We start from the raw sequence: 21,369 nt of genomic DNA on the forward strand, positions 1-21,369 counted from the left end.
ATATGTAGTAAAAAACCATTAGTTCGAGAGATATTTAAATAAACTTAATTATTTTAAAAACCATACGTTTTTTGCTGTATACGTCTTAATACTTTTTTATAGAGAACGTCTAGATGCATCAATGGGAATATTAAAAAGTGTATATCTCTATTTAAAAAAACATCATTCACTTTTATAAATCCTTTATGCTTCAGTATATAAAAAAATAAATAGCAACAGGACGTGCCACCCACGAAACCATTCAACCTTTATTCGAAACATTTTTTAATATTTTCAAAAACAAGCGACATATATCAGGTAATACTGTTCGGACACCCGGTGCATCGTTTTATGCAATGGTGTATTAAAAATAATGGAGAAATTCCAAATAATAGGAATACAATCTTGGAAGTCTTAAAAAATATAAAAAAATGATAAAAAACGAACTAAAAGTGGCAGACGACGTGTATGCAAGGAGCAAATATCTAAATTTGTATATATATTGCGAAAAAAAATGTCTCACAACTCTAGAAAAGTGGCAACGATAAGATAAATGGTAAAAAAGTGAGTGGGGGAACGGTGGATATACGACAATTGTGAAAAAACTCCTTTTAAATTATATTCTCCTGATAGAAAGAAAGATCGAAGTAAAATTTCGTTCATTCGGTCTATAATTCCAAGAATTTGTCGCCAGTTCCAAGAATTTTAAAAATTCTCAGAATTTGACGTCATTTCTTGGAAAAATTTTCGATCGACCTCCTATCGTATCATGTTCTCCTAATACAAAGTCGAATTTTTGGACAAAAATTTTTCTATCGCTCAGGGAATTTCGATCTTATTCTTTTTTCTTAAATATCTCGTTTATTCTTCGTAATATTAAAAAATGCTTGAAACAAAAGTTGAATGGTTTCGAAAGGGCTATATTCTGGTGACCTCAGTTTTTGCGTAGGTGTACTCATAAAAAAGTTGTCAATGTTAATTCTATTTCTTTAAATGCAATCGTGTAATTTTTAATGCATCAATCGATGTATCACGATATTCTGTAGAAAAAAGCTCTAAGCCATATATTGTAAAAAATCATTAGTTTAAGAGATATTTAAATAAATTTAATTACCTTCTAAACTATACGTTTTTTGAAATATACGCCTTAGTACTTTTTTACAGAGAGTGCTACGATACATCTAATGGAGCATTAAGAAGTGTATACTTCTATTTAAAAAAACAACATTCACTTGTATAAATCTTCTATACTTCGATCTATAAAAAAATCGATAGCAAAAGGACGTGCCCCACTCGAAATCATTCAACTTTTATCTGAAACATTTTTTAATATTTCCAAAAACAAGCGTGTTGCGTTAGATAAAACTATTCGGACACGCGCTATGATGTATCATGCAATCGTTGATTAAATATTGTCGAGATATTCGAATTAGCAGAAACACAATGCTTGAAATCTTAAAAAATGAAAAAAACGATAAAAACATAGGAAAAAGCATAGGAAACGGCAGCGTTCATGATAAAAGACGTTTGTGCAAAAGTAGAAGTCAAAATTTATATAAATTGTGAAAGAAAAGGATTTAAAGCTCTAAAAAATGGCAACGCTAAGAGAAATGGTAAAAAGTACGTAGGAGAGCGGTAAATGTATGATAGAAGTGAAAAACTCCTTTTAGATTATGTTTTCCTAATAGAAAGTCGAATTTTCGGCTAAAAGTTTCGTTCGTTCGAACATATCGAAACATTTCCAAGAATTTGACCTCAGTTCTTGGAATTTCTAAAATTCTAGGAATTTGACGTCATTTCCGAGAATTTTAGAGATTCCGAGAATTTGACGTCATTTCTCGGAAAAATTTTTCGATCGACCTCCTATCGTATCATGTTCTCCTAATACAAAGTGGAATTTTTGGACAAAAATTTTTCTATCGCTCAGGGAATTTCGAAATTAGTCTTTTTTCTTAAATATCTCGTTTATTCTTCATAATATTAAAAATGGTTCGAATGAAAGTTGAATGGCTTCGAATGGACTATATTCTGGTAACCTCAGTTTTTTCGTAGGTCGACTCTTAAAAAAGTTATCGATGTTAATTTTATTTCTTTAAACGCTATTCTATAATTTTTAATGCACCAATAGGTGTATCACGATATTCTCTATAAAAAGGTTTAAGCCATATGTAGTAAAAACCATTAGTTCGAGAGATATTTAAATAAACTTAATTATTTTAAAAACCATACGTTTTTGCTGTATACGTCTTAATACTTTTTATAGAGAACGTCTAGATGCATCAATGGGAATATTAAAAAGTGTATATCTCTATTTAAAAAACATCATTCACTTTTATAAATCCTTTATGCTTCAGTATATAAAAATAAATAGCAACAGGACGTGCCACCCACGAAACCATTCAACCTTTATTCGAAACATTTTTTAATATTTTCAAAAACAAGCGACATATATCAGGTAATACTGTTCGGACACCCGGTGCATCGTTTTATGCAATGGTGTATTAAAAATAATGGAGAAATTCCAAATAATAGGAATACAATCTTGGAAGTCTTAAAAAATATAAAAATGATAAAAACGAACTAAAAGTGGCAGACGACGTGTATGCAAGGAGCAAATATCTAAATTTGTATATATATTGCGAAAAAAAATGTCTCACAACTCTAGAAAAGTGGCAACGATAAGATAAATGGTAAAAAAGTGAGTGGGGGAACGGTGGATACACGACAATTGTGAAAGATCTCCTTTTAAATTATATTCTCCTGATAGAAAGAAAGATCGAAGTAAAATTTCGTTCATTCGGTCTATAATTCCAAGAATTTGTCGCCAGTTCCAAGAATTTTAAAAATTCTCAGAATTTGACGTCATTTCTTGGAAAAATTTTTCGATCGACCTCCTATCGTATCATGTTCTCCTAATACAAAGTCGAATTTTTGGACAAAAATTTTTCTATCGCTCAGGGAATTTCGATCTTATTCTTTTTTCTTAAATATCTCGTTTATTCTTCGTAATATTAAAAAATGCTTGAAACAAAAGTTGAATGGTTTCGAAAGGGCTATATTCCGGTGACCTCAGTTTTTGCGTAGGTGTACTCATAAAAAAGTTGTCAATGTTAATTCTATTTCTTTAAATGCAATCGTGTAATTTTTAATGCATCAATCGATGTATCACGATATTCTGTAGAAAAAAGCTCTAAGCCATATATTGTAAAAAATCATTAGTTTAAGAGATATTTAAATAAATTTAATTACCTTCTAAACTATACGTTTTTTGAAATATACGCCTTAGTACTTTTTTACAGAGAGTGCTACGATACATCTAATGGAGCATTAAAAAGTGTATACTTCTATTTAAAAACAACATTCACTTGTATAAATCTTCTATACTTCGATCTATAAAAAAATCGATAGCAAAAGGACGTGCCCCACTCGAAATCATTCAACTTTTATCTGAAACATTTTTTAATATTTCCAAAAACAAGCGTGTTGCGTTAGATAAAACTATTCGGACACGCGCTATGATGTATCATGCAGCCGTTGATTAAAAATTGTCGAGATATTCGAATTAGCAGAAACACAATACTTGAAATCTTAAAAAATGAAAAAACGATAAAAACATAGGAAAAAGCATAGGAAACGTCAGCGTTCATGATAAAAGACGTTTGTGCAAAAAGTAGAAGTCAAAATTTATATAAATTGTGAAAGAAAAGGATTTAAAGCTCTAAAAAAATGGCAACGCTAAGAGAAATGGTAAAAAAGTACGTAGGAGAGCGGTAAATGTATGATAGAAGTGAAAAAACTCCTTTTAGATTATGTTTTCCTAATAGAAAGTCGAATTTTCGGCTAAAAGTTTCGTTCGTTCGAACATATCGAAACATTTCCAAGAATTTGACCTCAGTTCTTGGAATTTCTAAAATTCTAGGAATTTGACGTCATTTCCGAGAATTTTAGAGATTCCGAGAATTTGACGTCATTTCTCGGAAAAATTTTTCGATCGACCTCCTATCGTATCATGTTCTCCTAATACAAAGTGGAATTTTTGGACAAAAATTTTTCTATCGCTCAGGGAATTTCGAAATTAGTCTTTTTTCTTAAATATCTCGTTTATTCTTCATAATATTAAAAAATGGTTCGAATGAAAGTTGAATGGCTTCGAATGGACTATATTCTGGTAACCTCAGTTTTTTCGTAGGTCGACTCTTAAAAAAGTTATCGATGTTAATTTTATTTCTTTAAACGCTATTCTATAATTTTTAATGCACCAATAGGTGTATCACGATATTCTCTATAAAAAAGGTTTAAGCCATATGTAGTAAAAACCATTAGTTCGAGAGATATTTAAATAAACTTAATTATTTTAAAAACCATACGTTTTTTGCTGTATACGTCTTAATACTTTTTTATAGAGAACGTCTAGATGCATCAATGGGAATATTAAAAAGTGTATATCTCTATTTAAAAAAACATCATTCACTTTTATAAATCCTTTATGCTTCAGTATATAAAAAAATAAATAGCAACAGGACGTGCCACCCACGAAACCATTCAACCTTTATTCGAAACATTTTTTAATATTTTCAAAAACAAGCGACATATATCAGGTAATACTGTTCGGACACCCGGTGCATCGTTTTATGCAATGGTGTATTAAAAATAATGGAGAAATTCCAAATAATAGGAATACAATCTTGGAAGTCTTAAAAAATATAAAAATGATAAAAAACGAACTAAAAGTGGCAGACGACGTGTATGCAAGGAGCAAATATCTAAATTTGTATATATATTGCGAAAAAAAATGTCTCACAACTCTAGAAAAGTGGCAACGATAAGATAAATGGTAAAAAGTGAGTGGGGAACGGTGGATATACGACAATTGTGAAAAAACTCCTTTTAAATTATATTCTCCTGATAGAAAGAAAGATCGAAGTAAAATTTCGTTCATTCGGTCTATAATTCCAAGAATTTGTCGCCAGTTCCAAGAATTTTAAAAATTCTCAGAATTTGACGTCATTTCTTGGAAAAATTTTTCGATCGACCTCCTATCGTATCATGTTCTCCTAATACAAAGTCGAATTTTTGGACAAAAATTTTTCTATCGCTCAGGGAATTTCGATCTTATTCTTTTTTCTTAAATATCTCGTTTATTCTTCGTAATATTAAAAAATGCTTGAAACAAAAGTTGAATGGTTTCGAAAGGGCTATATTCCGGTGACCTCAGTTTTTGCGTAGGTGTACTCATAAAAAAGTTGTCAATGTTAATTCTATTTCTTTAAATGCAATCGTGTAATTTTTAATGCATCAATCGATGTATCACGATATTCTGTAGAAAAAAGCTCTAAGCCATATATTGTAAAAAATCATTAGTTTAAGAGATATTTAAATAAATTTAATTACCTTCTAAACTATACGTTTTTTGAAATATACGCCTTAGTACTTTTTTACAGAGAGTGCTACGATACATCTAATGGAGCATTAAAAAGTGTATACTTCTATTTAAAAAACAACATTCACTTGTATAAATCTTCTATGCTTCGATCTATAAAAATCGATAGCAAAAGGACGTGCCCCACTCGAAATCATTCAACTTTTATCTGAAACATTTTTTAATATTTCCAAAAACAAGCGTGTTGCGTTAGATAAAACTATTCGGACACGCGCTATGATGTATCATGCAATCGTTGATTAAAAATTGTCGAGATATTCGAATTAGCAGAAACACAATGCTTGAAATCTTAAAAAATGAAAAAAACGATAAAAAACATAGGAAAAAGCATAGGAAACGTCAGCGTTCATGATAAAAGACGTTTGTGCAAAAAGTAGAAGTCAAAATTTATATAAATTGTGAAAGAAAAGGATTTAAAGCTCTAAAAAAATGGCAACGCTAAGAGAAATGGTAAAAAAGTACGTAGGAGAGCGGTAAATGTATGATAGAAGTGAAAAAACTCCTTTTAGATTATGTTTTCCTAATAGAAAGTCGAATTTTCGGCTAAAAGTTTCGTTCGTTCGAACATATCGAAACATTTCCAAGAATTTGACCTCAGTTCTTGGAATTTCTAAAATTCTAGGAATTTGACGTCATTTCCGAGAATTTTAGAGATTCCGAGAATTTGACGTCATTTCTCGGAAAAATTTTTCGATCGACCTCCTATCGTATCATGTTCTCCTAATACAAAGTGGAATTTTTGGACAAAAATTTTTCTATCGCTCAGGGAATTTCGAAATTAGTCTTTTTTCTTAAATATCTCGTTTATTCTTCATAATATTAAAAAATGGTTCGAATGAAAGTTGAATGGCTTCGAATGGACTATATTCTGGTAACCTCAGTTTTTTCGTAGGTCGACTCTTAAAAAAGTTATCGATGTTAATTTTATTTCTTTAAACGCTATTCTATAATTTTTAATGCACCAATAGGTGTATCACGATATTCTCTATAAAAAAGGTTTAAGCCATATGTAGTAAAAAACCATTAGTTCGAGAGATATTTAAATAAACTTAATTATTTTAAAAACCATACGTTTTTTGCTGTATACGTCTTAATACTTTTTTATAGAGAACGTCTAGATGCATCAATGGGAATATTAAAAAGTGTATATCTCTATTTAAAAAAACATCATTCACTTTTATAAATCCTTTATGCTTCAGTATATAAAAAATAAATAGCAACAGGACGTGCCACCCACGAAACCATTCAACCTTTATTCGAAACATTTTTAATATTTTCAAAAACAAGCGACATATATCAGGTAATACTGTTCGGACACCCGGTGCATCGTTTTATGCAATGGTGTATTAAAAATAATGGAGAAATTCCAAATAATAGGAATACAATCTTGGAAGTCTTAAAAAATATAAAAATGATAAAAACGAACTAAAAGTGGCAGACGACGTGTATGCAAGGAGCAAATATCTAAATTTGTATATATATTGCGAAAAAATGTCTCACAACTCTAGAAAAGTGGCAACGATAAGATAAATGGTAAAAAGTGAGTGGGGGAACGGTGGATATACGACAATTGTGAAAAAACTCCTTTTAAATTATATTCTCCTGATAGAAAGAAAGATCGAAGTAAAATTTCGTTCATTCGGTCTATAATTCCAAGAATTTGTCGCCAGTTCCAAGAATTTTAAAAATTCTCAGAATTTGACGTCATTTCTTGGAAAAATTTTTCGATCGACCTCCTATCGTATCATGTTCTCCTAATACAAAGTCGAATTTTTGGACAAAAATTTTTCTATCGCTCAGGGAATTTCGATCTTATTCTTTTTTCTTAAATATCTCGTTTATTCTTCGTAATATTAAAAAATGCTTGAAACAAAAGTTGAATGGTTTCGAAAGGGCTATATTCCGGTGACCTCAGTTTTTGCGTAGGTGTACTTATAAAAAGTTGTCTACGTTAATTCTATTTCTTTAAATGCAATCGTGTAATTTTTAATGCATCAATCGATGTATCACGATATTCTGTAGAAAAAGCTCTAAGCCATATATTGTAAAAATCATTAGTTTAAGAGATATTTAAATAAATTTAATTACCTTCTAAACTATACGTTTTTTGAAATATACGCCTTAGTACTTTTTACAGAGAGTGCTACGATACATCTAATGGAGCATTAAAAAGTGTACACTTCTATTTAAAAACAACATTCACTTGTATAAATCTTCTATACTTCGATCTATAAAAAAATCGATAGCAAAAGGACGTGCCCCACTCGAAATCATTCAACTTTTATCTGAAACATTTTTTAATATTTCCAAAAACAAGCGTGTTGCGTTAGATAAAACTATTCGGACAGGCGCTATGATGTATCATGCAATCGTTGATTAAAAATTGTCGAGATATTCGAATTAGCAGAAACACAATACTTGAAATCTTAAAAATGAAAAAACGATAAAAACATAGGAAAAAGCATAGGAAACGTCAGCGTTCATGATAAAAGACGTTTGTGCAAAAAGTAGAAGTCAAAATTTATATAAATTGTGAAAGAAAAGGATTTAAAGCTCTAAAAAAATGGCAACGCTAAGAGAAATGGTAAAAAGTACGTAGGAGAGCGGTAAATGTATGATAGAAGTGAAAAACTCCTTTTAGATTATGTTTTCCTAATAGAAAGTCGAATTTTCGGCTAAAAGTTTCGTTCGTTCGAACATATCGAAACATTTCCAAGAATTTGACCTCAGTTCTTGGAATTTCTAAAATTCTAGGAATTTGACGTCATTTCCGAGAATTTTAGAGATTCCGAGAATTTGACGTCATTTCTCGGAAAAATTTTTCGATCGACCTCCTATCGTATCATGTTCTCCTAATACAAAGTGGAATTTTTGGACAAAAATTTTTCTATCGCTCAGGGAATTTCGAAATTAGTCTTTTTCTTAAATATCTCGTTTATTCTTCATAATATTAAAAATGGTTCGAATGAAAGTTGAATGGCTTCGAATGGACTATATTCTGGTAACCTCAGTTTTTTCGTAGGTCGACTCTTAAAAAAGTTATCGATGTTAATTTTATTTCTTTAAACGCTATTCTATAATTTTTAATGCACCAATAGGTGTATCACGATATTCTCTATAAAAAGGTTTAAGCCATATGTAGTAAAAAACCATTAGTTCGAGAGATATTTAAATAAACTTAATTATTTTAAAAACCATACGTTTTTTGCTGTATACGTCTTAATACTTTTTATAGAGAACGTCTAGATGCATCAATGGGAATATTAAAAAGTGTATATCTCTATTTAAAAAAACATCATTCACTTTTATAAATCCTTTATGCTTCAGTATATAAAAAAATAAATAGCAACAGGACGTGCCACCCACGAAACCATTCAACCTTTATTCGAAACATTTTTAATATTTTCAAAAACAAGCGACATATATCAGGTAATACTGTTCGGACACCCGGTGCATCGTTTTATGCAATGGTGTATTAAAAATAATGGAGAAATTCCAAATAATAGGAATACAATCTTGGAAGTCTTAAAAAATATAAAAAAATGATAAAAAACGAACTAAAAGTGGCAGACGACGTGTATGCAAGGAGCAAATATCTAAATTTGTATATATATTGCGAAAAAATGTCTCACAACTCTAGAAAAGTGGCAACGATAAGATAAATGGTAAAAAAGTGAGTGGGGGAACGGTGGATATACGACAATTGTGAAAGATCTCCTTTTAAATTATATTCTCCTGATAGAAAGAAAGATCGAAGTAAAATTTCGTTCATTCGGTCTATAATTCCAAGAATTTGTCGCCAGTTCCAAGAATTTTAAAAATTCTCAGAATTTGACGTCATTTCTTGGAAAAATTTTTCGATCGACCTCCTATCGTATCATGTTCTCCTAATACAAAGTCGAATTTTTGGACAAAAATTTTTCTATCGCTCAGGGAATTTCGATCTTATTCTTTTTTCTTAAATATCTCGTTTATTCTTCGTAATATTAAAAAATGCTTGAAACAAAAGTTGAATGGTTTCGAAAGGGCTATATTCCGGTGACCTCAGTTTTTGCGTAGGTGTACTCATAAAAAAGTTGTCAATGTTAATTCTATTTCTTTAAATGCAATCGTGTAATTTTTAATGCATCAATCGATGTATCACGATATTCTGTAGAAAAAAGCTCTAAGCCATATATTGTAAAAAATCATTAGTTTAAGAGATATTTAAATAAATTTAATTACCTTCTAAACTATACGTTTTTTGAAATATACGCCTTAGTACTTTTTTACAGAGAGTGCTACGATACATCTAATGGAGCATTAAAAAGTGTATACTTCTATTTAAAAAAACAACATTCACTTGTATAAATCTTCTATACTTCGATCTATAAAAAAATCGATAGCAAAAGGACGTGCCCCACTCGAAATCATTCAACTTTTATCTGAAACATTTTTTAATATTTCCAAAAACAAGCGTGTTGCGTTAGATAAAACTATTCGGACACGCGCTATGATGTATCATGCAATCGTTGATTAAATATTGTCGAGATATTCGAATTAGCAGAAACACAATGCTTGAAATCTTAAAAATGAAAAAACGATAAAAACATAGGAAAAAGCATAGGAAACGTCAGCGTTCATGATAAAAGACGTTTGTGCAAAAAGTAGAAGTCAAAATTTATATAAATTGTGAAAGAAAAGGATTTAAAGCTCTAAAAAATGGCAACGCTAAGAGAAATGGTAAAAAAGTACGTAGGAGAGCGGTAAATGTATGATAGAAGTGAAAAAACTCCTTTTAGATTATGTTTTCCTAATAGAAAGTCGAATTTTCGGCTAAAAGTTTCGTTCGTTCGAACATATCGAAACATTTCCAAGAATTTGACCTCAGTTCTTGGAATTTCTAAAATTCTAGGAATTTGACGTCATTTCCGAGAATTTTAGAGATTCCGAGAATATGACGTCATTTCTCGGAAAAATTTTTCGATCGACCTCCTATCGTATCATGTTCTCCTAATACAAAGTGGAATTTTTGGACAAAAATTTTTCTATCGCTCAGGGAATTTCGAAATTAGTCTTTTTCTTAAATATCTCGTTTATTCTTCATAATATTAAAAATGATTCGAATGAAAGTTGAATGGCTTCGAATGGACTATATTCTGGTAACCTCAGTTTTTCGTAGGTCGACTCTTAAAAAAGTTATCGATGTTAATTTTATTTCTTTAAACGCTATTCTATAATTTTTAATGCACCAATAGGTGTATCACGATATTCTCTATAAAAAGGTTTAAGCCATATGTAGTAAAAACCATTAGTTCGAGAGATATTTAAATAAACTTAATTATTTTAAAAACCATACGTTTTTTGCTGTATACGTCTTAATACTTTTTATAGAGAACGTCTAGATGCATCAATGGGAATATTAAAAGTGTATATCTCTATTTAAAAAACATCATTCACTTTTATAAATCCTTTATGCTTCAGTATATAAAAATAAATAGCAACAGGACGTGCCACCCACGAAACCATTCAACCTTTATTCGAAACATTTTTAATATTTTCAAAAACAAGCGACATATATCAGGTAATACTGTTCGGACACCCGGTGCATCGTTTTATGCAATGGTGTATTAAAAATAATGGAGAAATTCCAAATAATAGGAATACAATCTTGGAAGTCTTAAAAATATAAAAATGATAAAAAACGAACTAAAAGTGGCAGACGACGTGTATGCAAGGAGCAAATATCTAAATTTGTATATATATTGCGAAAAAATGTCTCACAACTCTAGAAAAGTGGCAACGATAAGATAAATGGTAAAAAAGTGAGTGGGGGAACGGTGGATATACGACAATTGTGAAAAAACTCCTTTTAAATTATATTCTCCTGATAGAAAGAAAGATCGAAGTAAAATTTCGTTCATTCGGTCTATAATTCCAAGAATTTGTCGCCAGTTCCAAGAATTTTAAAAATTCTCAGAATTTGACGTCATTTCTTGGAAAAATTTTTCGATCGACCTCCTATCGTATCATGTTCTCCTAATACAAAGTCGAATTTTTGGACAAAAATTTTTCTATCGCTCAGGGAATTTCGATCTTATTCTTTTTTCTTAAATATCTCGTTTATTCTTCGTAATATTAAAAAATGCTTGAAACAAAAGTTGAATGGTTTCGAAAGGGCTATATTCTGGTGACCTCAGTTTTTGCGTAGGTGTACTCATAAAAGTTGTCAACGTTAATTCTATTTCTTTAAATGCAATCGTGTAATTTTTAATGCATCAGTCGATGTATCACGATATTCTGTAGAAAAAGCTCTAAGCCATATATTGTAAAAAATCATTAGTTTAAGAGATATTTAAATAAATTTAATTACCTTCTAAACTATACGTTTTTTGAAATATACGCCTTAGTACTTTTTTACAGAGAGTGCTACGATACATCTAATGGAGCATTAAAAAGTGTATACTTCTATTTAAAAAAACAACATTCACTTGTATAAATCTTCTATACTTCGATCTATAAAAAAATCGATAGCAAAAGGACGTGCCCCACTCGAAATCATTCAACTTTTATCTGAAACATTTTTTAATATTTCCAAAAACAAGCGTGTTGCGTTAGATAAAACTATTCGGACAGGCGCTATGATGTATCATGCAATCGTTGATTAAAAATTGTCGAGATATTCGAATTAGCAGAAACACAATGCTTGAAATCTTAAAAATGAAAAAACGATAAAAAACATAGGAAAAAGCATAGAAACGTCAGCGTTCATGATAAAAGACGTTTGTGCAAAAAGTAGAAGTCAAAATTTATATAAATTGTGAAAGAAAAGGATTTAAAGCTCTAAAAAAATGGCAACGCTAAGAGAAATGGTAAAAAAGTACGTAGGAGAGCGGTAAATGTATGATAGAAGTGAAAAAACTCCTTTTAGATTATGTTTTCCTAATAGAAAGTCGAATTTTCGGCTAAAAGTTTCGTTCGTTCGAACATATCGAAACATTTCCAAGAATTTGACCTCAGTTCTTGGAATTTCTAAAATTCTAGGAATTTGACGTCATTTCCGAGAATTTTAGAGATTCCGAGAATTTGACGTCATTTCTCGGAAAAATTTTTCGATCGACCTCCTATCGTATCATGTTCTCCTAATACAAAGTGGAATTTTTGGACAAAAATTTTTCTATCGCTCAGGGAATTTCGAAATTAGTCTTTTTTCTTAAATATCTCGTTTATTCTTCATAATATTAAAAAATGGTTCGAATGAAAGTTGAATGGCTTCGAATGGACTATATTCTGGTAACCTCAGTTTTTTCGTAGGTCGACTCTTAAAAAAGTTATCGATGTTAATTTTATTTCTTTAAACGCTATTCTATAATTTTTAATGCACCAATAGGTGTATCACGATATTCTCTATAAAAAAGGTTTAAGCCATATGTAGTAAAAAACCATTAGTTCGAGAGATATTTAAATAAACTTAATTATTTTAAAAACCATACGTTTTTTGCTGTATACGTCTTAATACTTTTTTATAGAGAACGTCTAGATGCATCAATGGGAATATTAAAAAGTGTATATCTCTATTTAAAAAACATCATTCACTTTTATAAATCCTTTATGCTTCAGTATATAAAAAAATAAATAGCAACAGGACGTGCCACCCACGAAACCATTCAACCTTTATTCGAAACATTTTTTAATATTTTCAAAAACAAGCGACATATATCAGGTAATACTGTTCGGACACCCGGTGCATCGTTTTATGCAATGGTGTATTAAAAATAATGGAGAAATTCCAAATAATAGGAATACAATCTTGGAAGTCTTAAAAAATATAAAAATGATAAAAAACGAACTAAAAGTGGCAGACGACGTGTATGCAAGGAGCAAATATCTAAATTTGTATATATATTGCGAAAAAAAATGTCTCACAACTCTAGAAAAGTGGCAACGATAAGATAAATGGTAAAAAGTGAGTGGGGGAACGGTGGATATACGACAATTGTGAAAAAACTCCTTTTAAATTATATTCTCCTGATAGAAAGAAAGATCGAAGTAAAATTTCGTTCATTCGGTCTATAATTCCAAGAATTTGTCGCCAGTTCCAAGAATTTTAAAAATTCTCAGAATTTGACGTCATTTCTTGGAAAAATTTTTCGATCGACCTCCTATCGTATCATGTTCTCCTAATACAAAGTGGAATTTTTGGACAAAAATTTTTCTATCGCTCAGGGAATTTCGATCTTATTCTTTTTTCTTAAATATCTCGTTTATTCTTCGTAATATTAAAAAATGCTTGAAACAAAAGTTGAATGGTTTCGAAAGGGCTATATTCTGGTGATCTCAGTTTTTGCGTAGGTGGACTCGTAAAAAAGTTATCGACATCAATTTTATTTCTTTAAATGTAATTTATAATTTTTAATGAACCAGTTGATGTATCACGACATTTTCTATAAAAAAGCTTTAAGCCATATATAATCAATAACCATTTATTTAGAAGACATTTAAATAAATTTAATTTTTTCCTGAACTATACATTTTTTTGGTATGTACGTCTTAATACTTTTTTAGAGAGAGTGCTACGATACATCTACTGGAGTATTAAAAAATATATACTTCTATTTAAAAAAACAATATTCATTTTTATAAATCTTCGACGCTTCGATCTATAAAAAAATCGATAGCAAAAGAACGTGCCTCATTCGAAATCATTCAACTTTTATCTGAAACATTTTTTAATATTTCCAAAAGCAGACGTGATATATTAGAATAATTTATTCTGACACAGGGTAATGTTATATTATGCAATTGTCATTAAAAGCAATCGAGACACAAATTATCATTCTTAAAAAAATTAAAGAAACGCTCAAAAATGCCAGGAGACATATGTGCAAGCATGTGGAAATCCAAATTTATAGATAAATTGAGAAAAACAATATTTTAAAGCTCTAAAATAATGGCTACAATAAGAGGAAGGGTAAAAAAATAAGTAGGAAAACGATAGATATATGATAAATGTGAAAAAACTCGTTTTTAGTTATGTTCTCCTAGTAGAAAATCGAATTTTTGGCCGGAAGTATCGTTCTATTGTTCGAGCATTCGGAAATTTCCAAGAATTTGATGTCATTTCTCGGAAAAATTTTTCTATCGACCTCCTATCGTATCATGTTCTCCTAATACAAAGTGGAATTTTTGGACAAAAATTTTTCTATCGCTCAGGAAATTTCGATCTCAATCTTTTTTCTTAAATATCTCGTTTATTCTTCGTAATATTAAAAAATGCTTAGAATATAAGTTGAATGATTTCAAAAGGGCTATCCTCTGCTGCCCTCAGTTTTCGTAGGTGGACTCGTAAAAAACTTATCGACATCAATTTTATTTCTTTAAATATAATCGTATACTTTTTAATGGACCAGTTGATATATCACGACATTCTCTATAAAAAAGCTTTAAACCATATATAGTCAAGAACCATTAGTTTAGAAGATATTTAATTAAATTTTATTATTTTTTGAATTATATGCTTTTTGCTATATATGTTTCAGTACTTTTTTATAAATAATGTTGAGATACATCAACTGGACTATTTAAAAATGTATACTTCTTTTTCTGAATGCAGCATTCATTTTTATCGATCTTTTATTCTTCTACATATAATAAAAGAAATCTTCTCGAAACTATTTAATTTTTATTTGAAATTATCGGTTTTAATATTTTTTTAATTATGTTATATTAGTTTAATATAATTATACTTTATTATTTTTAAAAGCAATCACATACTCCAAATAATTAAAATAGAGTTCAGTATATTGTTTAATTATTTCAAATTTATTTGAATGATTAAAAATGCATAGGAAATCTCTATATACATTAAAGAAAATATATGTTGATGAAATGAATTAGATTTGATAAAAAATGTTTTAAATCTCTGAAGCAATGGAAATTTTAGCAAAAATATGTGAACAGTATATATATGATTAATGATCATGAATGTTGATTATTTTGAAATTTTTAGTATTTTGACATTACTTCCGAAATTCCAATGAATTTATATTACTTTATTTCCAAAAACCATCAAAAATACTTCTATCGATTTAAATGAAAAAAGTAATAATTAATGTGTGCCAAAATGAAAAAATACTGAAATAATAATATAGTAAATATTTAAATGGTAATTGTTTCTAATATTTTGTATATTTAATAAATTTTTAGTGCCAGAAAGTAGCTATAAAAAAGCGAAGTAAATGAACAATAAATAGAGGTAAGTATTTCTGGAATTAAAAAAACTGTTGAAAAGTATTTAATATCGCAGAGAACAATAGCTATAAAAAGGTATGTATAATATATAAATATATATATATATATATCTATATCCTATTATCCATATTTCTCCATCCTGTATATTCCTGTATTCCTATACTCCCATATTTGTCCATTACATATTCCTGTATTTTCCTATCTTTTTATATTCCTATTATTTATATTTCTCGATCCTGAATATTCCTATGTTCCTATTATCATATGTTCCTATTCCTATTATACATATTTCTTCATCCTGAATATTCCTGTATTCCTATAATCCATATTCCTTAATCCTGAATATTCCTGCTCCTATTATCCACATTCCTTAATCCTATACATTCCTGTGTTCCTATATTCCTTAATCCTTTAGAATTTAAGAAAACTGTTAAAAAACAATTAATTAAGTAGCTGTAAAAAGGTAAGTAATAAAAGGTAAGTAATAAAAGGTAAGTAAAGGTAAGTATTCTACAAATAATTTTCGAAATTTTTGAAAATAAACAGTACAATGTTTGTAATCAAATTTTAGCGCCAAGATCTTTACTTTTCGAAAATTTTATGTAAACAAACATTGGAAACGTAAATAAACAAACCGAGAATGTAAATAAACATTGAAAATGTAAATAAACAGACCAATGTTTATAAACAAACCGAAATTTTATGTAAATAAACATTAGAAATATAAATAAACAAACCGAGAATGTAAATAAACATTGAAAATGTAAATAAACAGACCAATGTTTATAAACAAACCGAAATTTTATGTAAATAAACATTGGAAACGTAAATAAACAAACCGAGAATGTAAATAAACATTGAAAATGTAAATAAACAGACCAATGTTTATAAACAAACCGAAATTTTATGTAAATAAACATTGGAAACGTAAATAAACAAACCGAGAATGTAAATAAACATTGAAAATGTAAATAAACAGACCAATGTTTATAAACAAACCGAAATTTTATGTAAATAAACATTGGAAACGTAAATAAACAAACCGAGAATGTAAATAAACATTGAAAATGTAAATAAACAGACCAATGTTTATAAATAAACCGAAATTTTATGTAAATAAACATTGGAAACGTAAATAAACAAACCGAGAATGTAAATAAACATTGGAAACGTAAATAAACAGACCAATGTTTATAAACAAACCGAAATTTTATGTAAATAAACATTGGAAACGTAAATAAACAAACCGAGAATGTAAATAAACATTGGAAACGTAAATAAACGGACCAATGTTTATAAACAAACCGAAATTTTATGTAAATAAACATTGGAAACGTAAATAAACAAACCGAGAATGTAAATAAACATTGGAAACGTAAATAAACAAACCGAGAATGTAAATAAACATTGAAAATGTAAATAAACAGACCGAGAATGTAAATAAACATTGGAAACGTAAATAAACAGGCCGAGAATGTAAATAAACATTGAAAATATAAATAAACAGACCAATGTTTATATACTAATCGAAATTTTAACGCCAAGGCTTAAATTTTCGAAAATTTCGAAATATTTTTGTAAATAACCATTAAAAATGTAAATAAGCCAATGTTAATGAACAAATTTTTTAATAATAAAGTATATTTTAAAAATGAAATTGTACTTATCTTATACTTACCTTATACTTACCTTATACTTACCTTATACTTACCTTTTACATACTTAGTTTCCAAAGTTTTGTTTTCAATAATCATTTTTTAACATTTTACTTAAATCTAAAGGTTTGGAAGGAATATAGGCTTGGGAATGTATGTTTTTTAAATAAAAAACTCAATTTTTTCTATTGAAAAATAACGTTTATTGAATATAATTCACAATTGACGATACATATGTTTTAATTAACAATTGATTTAATTATATTTTGATTTATACTTATAATATAATATAATGTATTAAATATATACTTATTTTTTTATACTTAATACTTTTATAACTAATTCACTTAAATTTAAAAGATTGGAAGGAATGTAGGTTTAGGAATAAATATTTTTTAAATAAAAAAGTCATTTATTTATTGAAAAATAACATTTATTGAATAATAATTTAATTTACAATTGAAATTATATATTTTCTAATTAACAATTAATTTAGATTTATGTGGACTATATATACTCATATTATTCTTCATAATATTAAAAAATACTCCGAATAAAAGTTGAATGGTCTCAAATTATGTTCTGGTACCTTAATTTTTTCGTAAGTGAACTCATAAAAAACTTGTCAAGCTCAACTTTATTTTTTTTAAATGTAATCATATATTTTTTACTGCATCAGTCCATATATCGTGGAATTCTCTGAAAAAAAAAACTTCATTATAAATGTCGAAAAAATTATTAAAAGAAAATTAAATATAATTGTTAAATTAATGAATTTTATACATAGTTATAACTTATATATAGTTTGGTAGTTTTTTGTAGAGAATAATATTTTTACTTATGCATTAAAAAATATATAATTGTATTTAAATACAGCAATTTAAGTTTCGTACAGTCTTGTATTAGTGGGAGAGAAGAAAAATAATTACACAATATTATGTCCTTTTTGAAACTACTTAAATTATATTTGAAGTATTTTTTAATATTTCCGAAAATAATATATTATATTATGTAATCGATTATATTTGATTAACTTTTTATAATATTAAAATATGTAAAATTAGACAAAAGTTATATGGAACGTATTGAAAACTTATGGAAGTTAACTTTATCTTTTTAAATATAAGTATTATTAAATTGAGCCAAACAGAACTCACATTTTTTAAGAAATAATTTAATTAAATTGATTTAATTTTATTTTTCATTCATTATTAAATAAATTTAAAACTCTAATAGATCACACTATAATTGCTTCATTAAAAAAAAAACATTCAATTGAATTTTTTATAATTAATACTTTCATTAAAATTTCTCCTTTTTAACATATAATTTATTCAATTGAATATACATGTGTAATAATGAAATACATGTATAATATTTATGTATGAAATAATAAATTGTAATGCTTTATTTTTGAAATATCATGAAAGTTTATAATAAATCTATTTACATTTATTTATATAGACATTTAAAATTCTCTTTTGAATGAATGAAAATACATAGATATTCGAACGAATGAAATGTTCTATAATCTAGTGAAACATAATATTGCTATTAGAAGTTTATTATTATTACATAGAATTCATGTTTGCTAATGTTTATAAGATTAATTGCTCGATTAGTTAGATAAAAATTTTTTTAAAATTCTAAATTCAATCTAGAAAATGGAGATAAGACTAGTTTGGATGTAAATGTATTGAAAGATACATTTTATTAACTGTAGTGTTCTTGCGAGATTTCTTTCTTAACATTTTTTGTGTTTTTAAATCTAAGAAAACACTCTAATATATCTTTTAAATTTATTTAGATCTTTTTCTTTGAATTTTTTAATCCATTACCTATGTCCTAAATAAAATGTAAAATAGAAATCACAAAATATTTCTAAGTAATTCATTATATGCAATGATTTGAAATTCACCAGTTTAAAAATTTTAAATTTAAAAAATACTTACTCTTAATAAAATTACCAAACATAGAGATATTGTAAAAAAGAATTAAAAAAATTTCTTAATATTGAAAAAATTCTTTGTAAATATTGAATCTCATTGATCTTTAGCAATCGAATAATTTTTCAATTCTTAAATATTCATCGAGTATGCATAATATCTATATTTATTAAAATCAAGAGATTAAGAAAAAAGAATAAAAGAATGCGCGAACAAATGAATGATATGCCACAGCAGCAATATTGTAATATGAAAAATTTGCATAATCACTCGATGTCATCGATATGGATTTGCATATACAATTCGTTGTCAAACCAGTCGAAGGTGTGCAAAATATGCGATCAACCATCTTCAATGTAATTCGATTCCATCTTCTTCCTTCTTCCTTTTTTTCTTTTTTTTTTTCTTTTTATTCTTTCAAGAATATCATTGATCTTTTACGACTTATGAAGATATCATTCTTTATCGATTTGTTTTAATAAAATGTTGGAATGCAGAGAAAAAATGGTGTGTAACTACATTACGATAGCTTAAAAATGATAGTCACTTTTTTCCACAATTTTTACAAATTATAAGTTTCATTATTTATTCCATTTTTTCTATTAATCTTCTCATTTAAGTAAATAATAAATTATCCAATTAAAAGCGTGATAAATATATATTTATAAGTATAAATAAAATTCGATAGAAAATAGTTTCATTAAAAAATCTACATATAAATATTCAATCAAAATAAGAACCTTTTAATAACGAGAATCATTCCTTTTCAAGAATCGATTATTTTTTAAAAAAATAATTATTTAAAGTTAATTTTTGCGTTTTGAATTTTCCAAAGATTTTATCATTTAAAAAATTTTTAAGCTTTTATACTAGATTAGAAAAATATGATAAATTTAATTATATTATTATCAGCTATTACTCAATTCCCTTATAATTTTCAACAATATTTTCTGCAATAAATTCTTCATTCTTCTATTCCAATATTTAATTTTATTTCAAAACTTAAACTGAATGGACTTTACCAATTATTAAATACTACTTGTTCCCAATGTTAAATCAGCAACGCGTTAAACTCACTCGATATCCTGTCGAGACTTCAACGCCCGCACAGACGAGCTCGCACCTCCGAGCTCTCTGATCGAATCTGGATCAAAGTTGCGCTGAACGAGCCCATCAAAGGCGAGGATCGTCGACACGATCACGATAGCACCGATTACCCAGTCCCCCGATCAAGGAATAATCCTCGTTCCACGCGTGCGCGTCCGCCAGTGGCGCGACGCTTGAAAACATCGAGACACGATCTACTTACCTCCGGTAGCCGCTCGATCGGAAAGCAATGAGCGGCAAAATGCATCGATCTACCCACGATCGTCTCGTATATCCGCTGTCCAATCACCGCCGCCACGTACAAAAGGTGCACAACCGGCCTGCGAACGTGTCCGTCTTACGAACGATCCAACGCGCCCGCGTGCACGCTCTATCACTCGCCTCGTGTAGGTGTCTGAAGCGGACCTGTGCAACGTGTGTAGAGGCGCGCGAGCGGTGCATGCCGCAATACGCGATGCACAAGCTTCATTAATGAGTCATCGAGTCGACGCGTTTGCCAGATACACGAGCCACTATCGAGCGGCTCGGCTTGCGCCCCGCGGCGAGGAAGGTGAAGTACACGCGAAGCCGAGATGGCTGTGATAGGGTGGCTGGAGCAGTCGAATTCGCGGAAGTGCGGCGAACTTCGTGTGAATTCACGGTTATGGAGTAACGGGGCTCTCGTGCATTGATACCTTGCGATTCCCTTTATGTTGCAACATTTAATGAGATGCATTCGGGAACGCGAAAAGAGAAAATGTAATTGGCTTGGCATCCCATGACGTGGAATCGGGAGATTTTTTTTCGGATTTGAATGGATGTTAAGATTGTTGATGGCGTTATCTTTAACGATTCGATGAAAAGGAGAATCCTTTTTTCACGTGTAATAATTCGTCTGAATGATTTAAAATATTAATTTTTGGACGGAGGAAATAGTAATTAAAAATATAGTTTCTTACAGTCGTTTCATTTCCAAATCGCTATAATCAGAGCAGCATGAAAATAATGAATTAATTACGTTGAAATGTTACTT

The 21,369-nt window shown here is 28.8% G+C and overlaps 1 long non-coding RNA gene across 1 annotated transcript; it reads right to left on the reverse strand.

Annotated features, from left to right (window-relative positions):
- Positions 1-17,715: 17,715 nt before the first annotated feature.
- LOC133666867 (uncharacterized) lies at positions 17,716-20,759 on the reverse strand. The gene is made up of 2 exons (XR_009831650.1): positions 19,257-20,759; positions 17,716-18,003 (listed from the first exon to the last, which is right to left on the reverse strand). It is a non-coding gene; the product is annotated as an uncharacterized LOC133666867 (long non-coding RNA).
- Positions 20,760-21,369: the final 610 nt, after the last annotated feature.

Source organism: Apis cerana, linkage group LG10 (assembly GCF_029169275.1).
Source record: "Apis cerana isolate GH-2021 linkage group LG10, AcerK_1.0, whole genome shotgun sequence".
Classification (NCBI taxonomy): Eukaryota; Metazoa; Arthropoda; class Insecta; order Hymenoptera; family Apidae; genus Apis; species Apis cerana.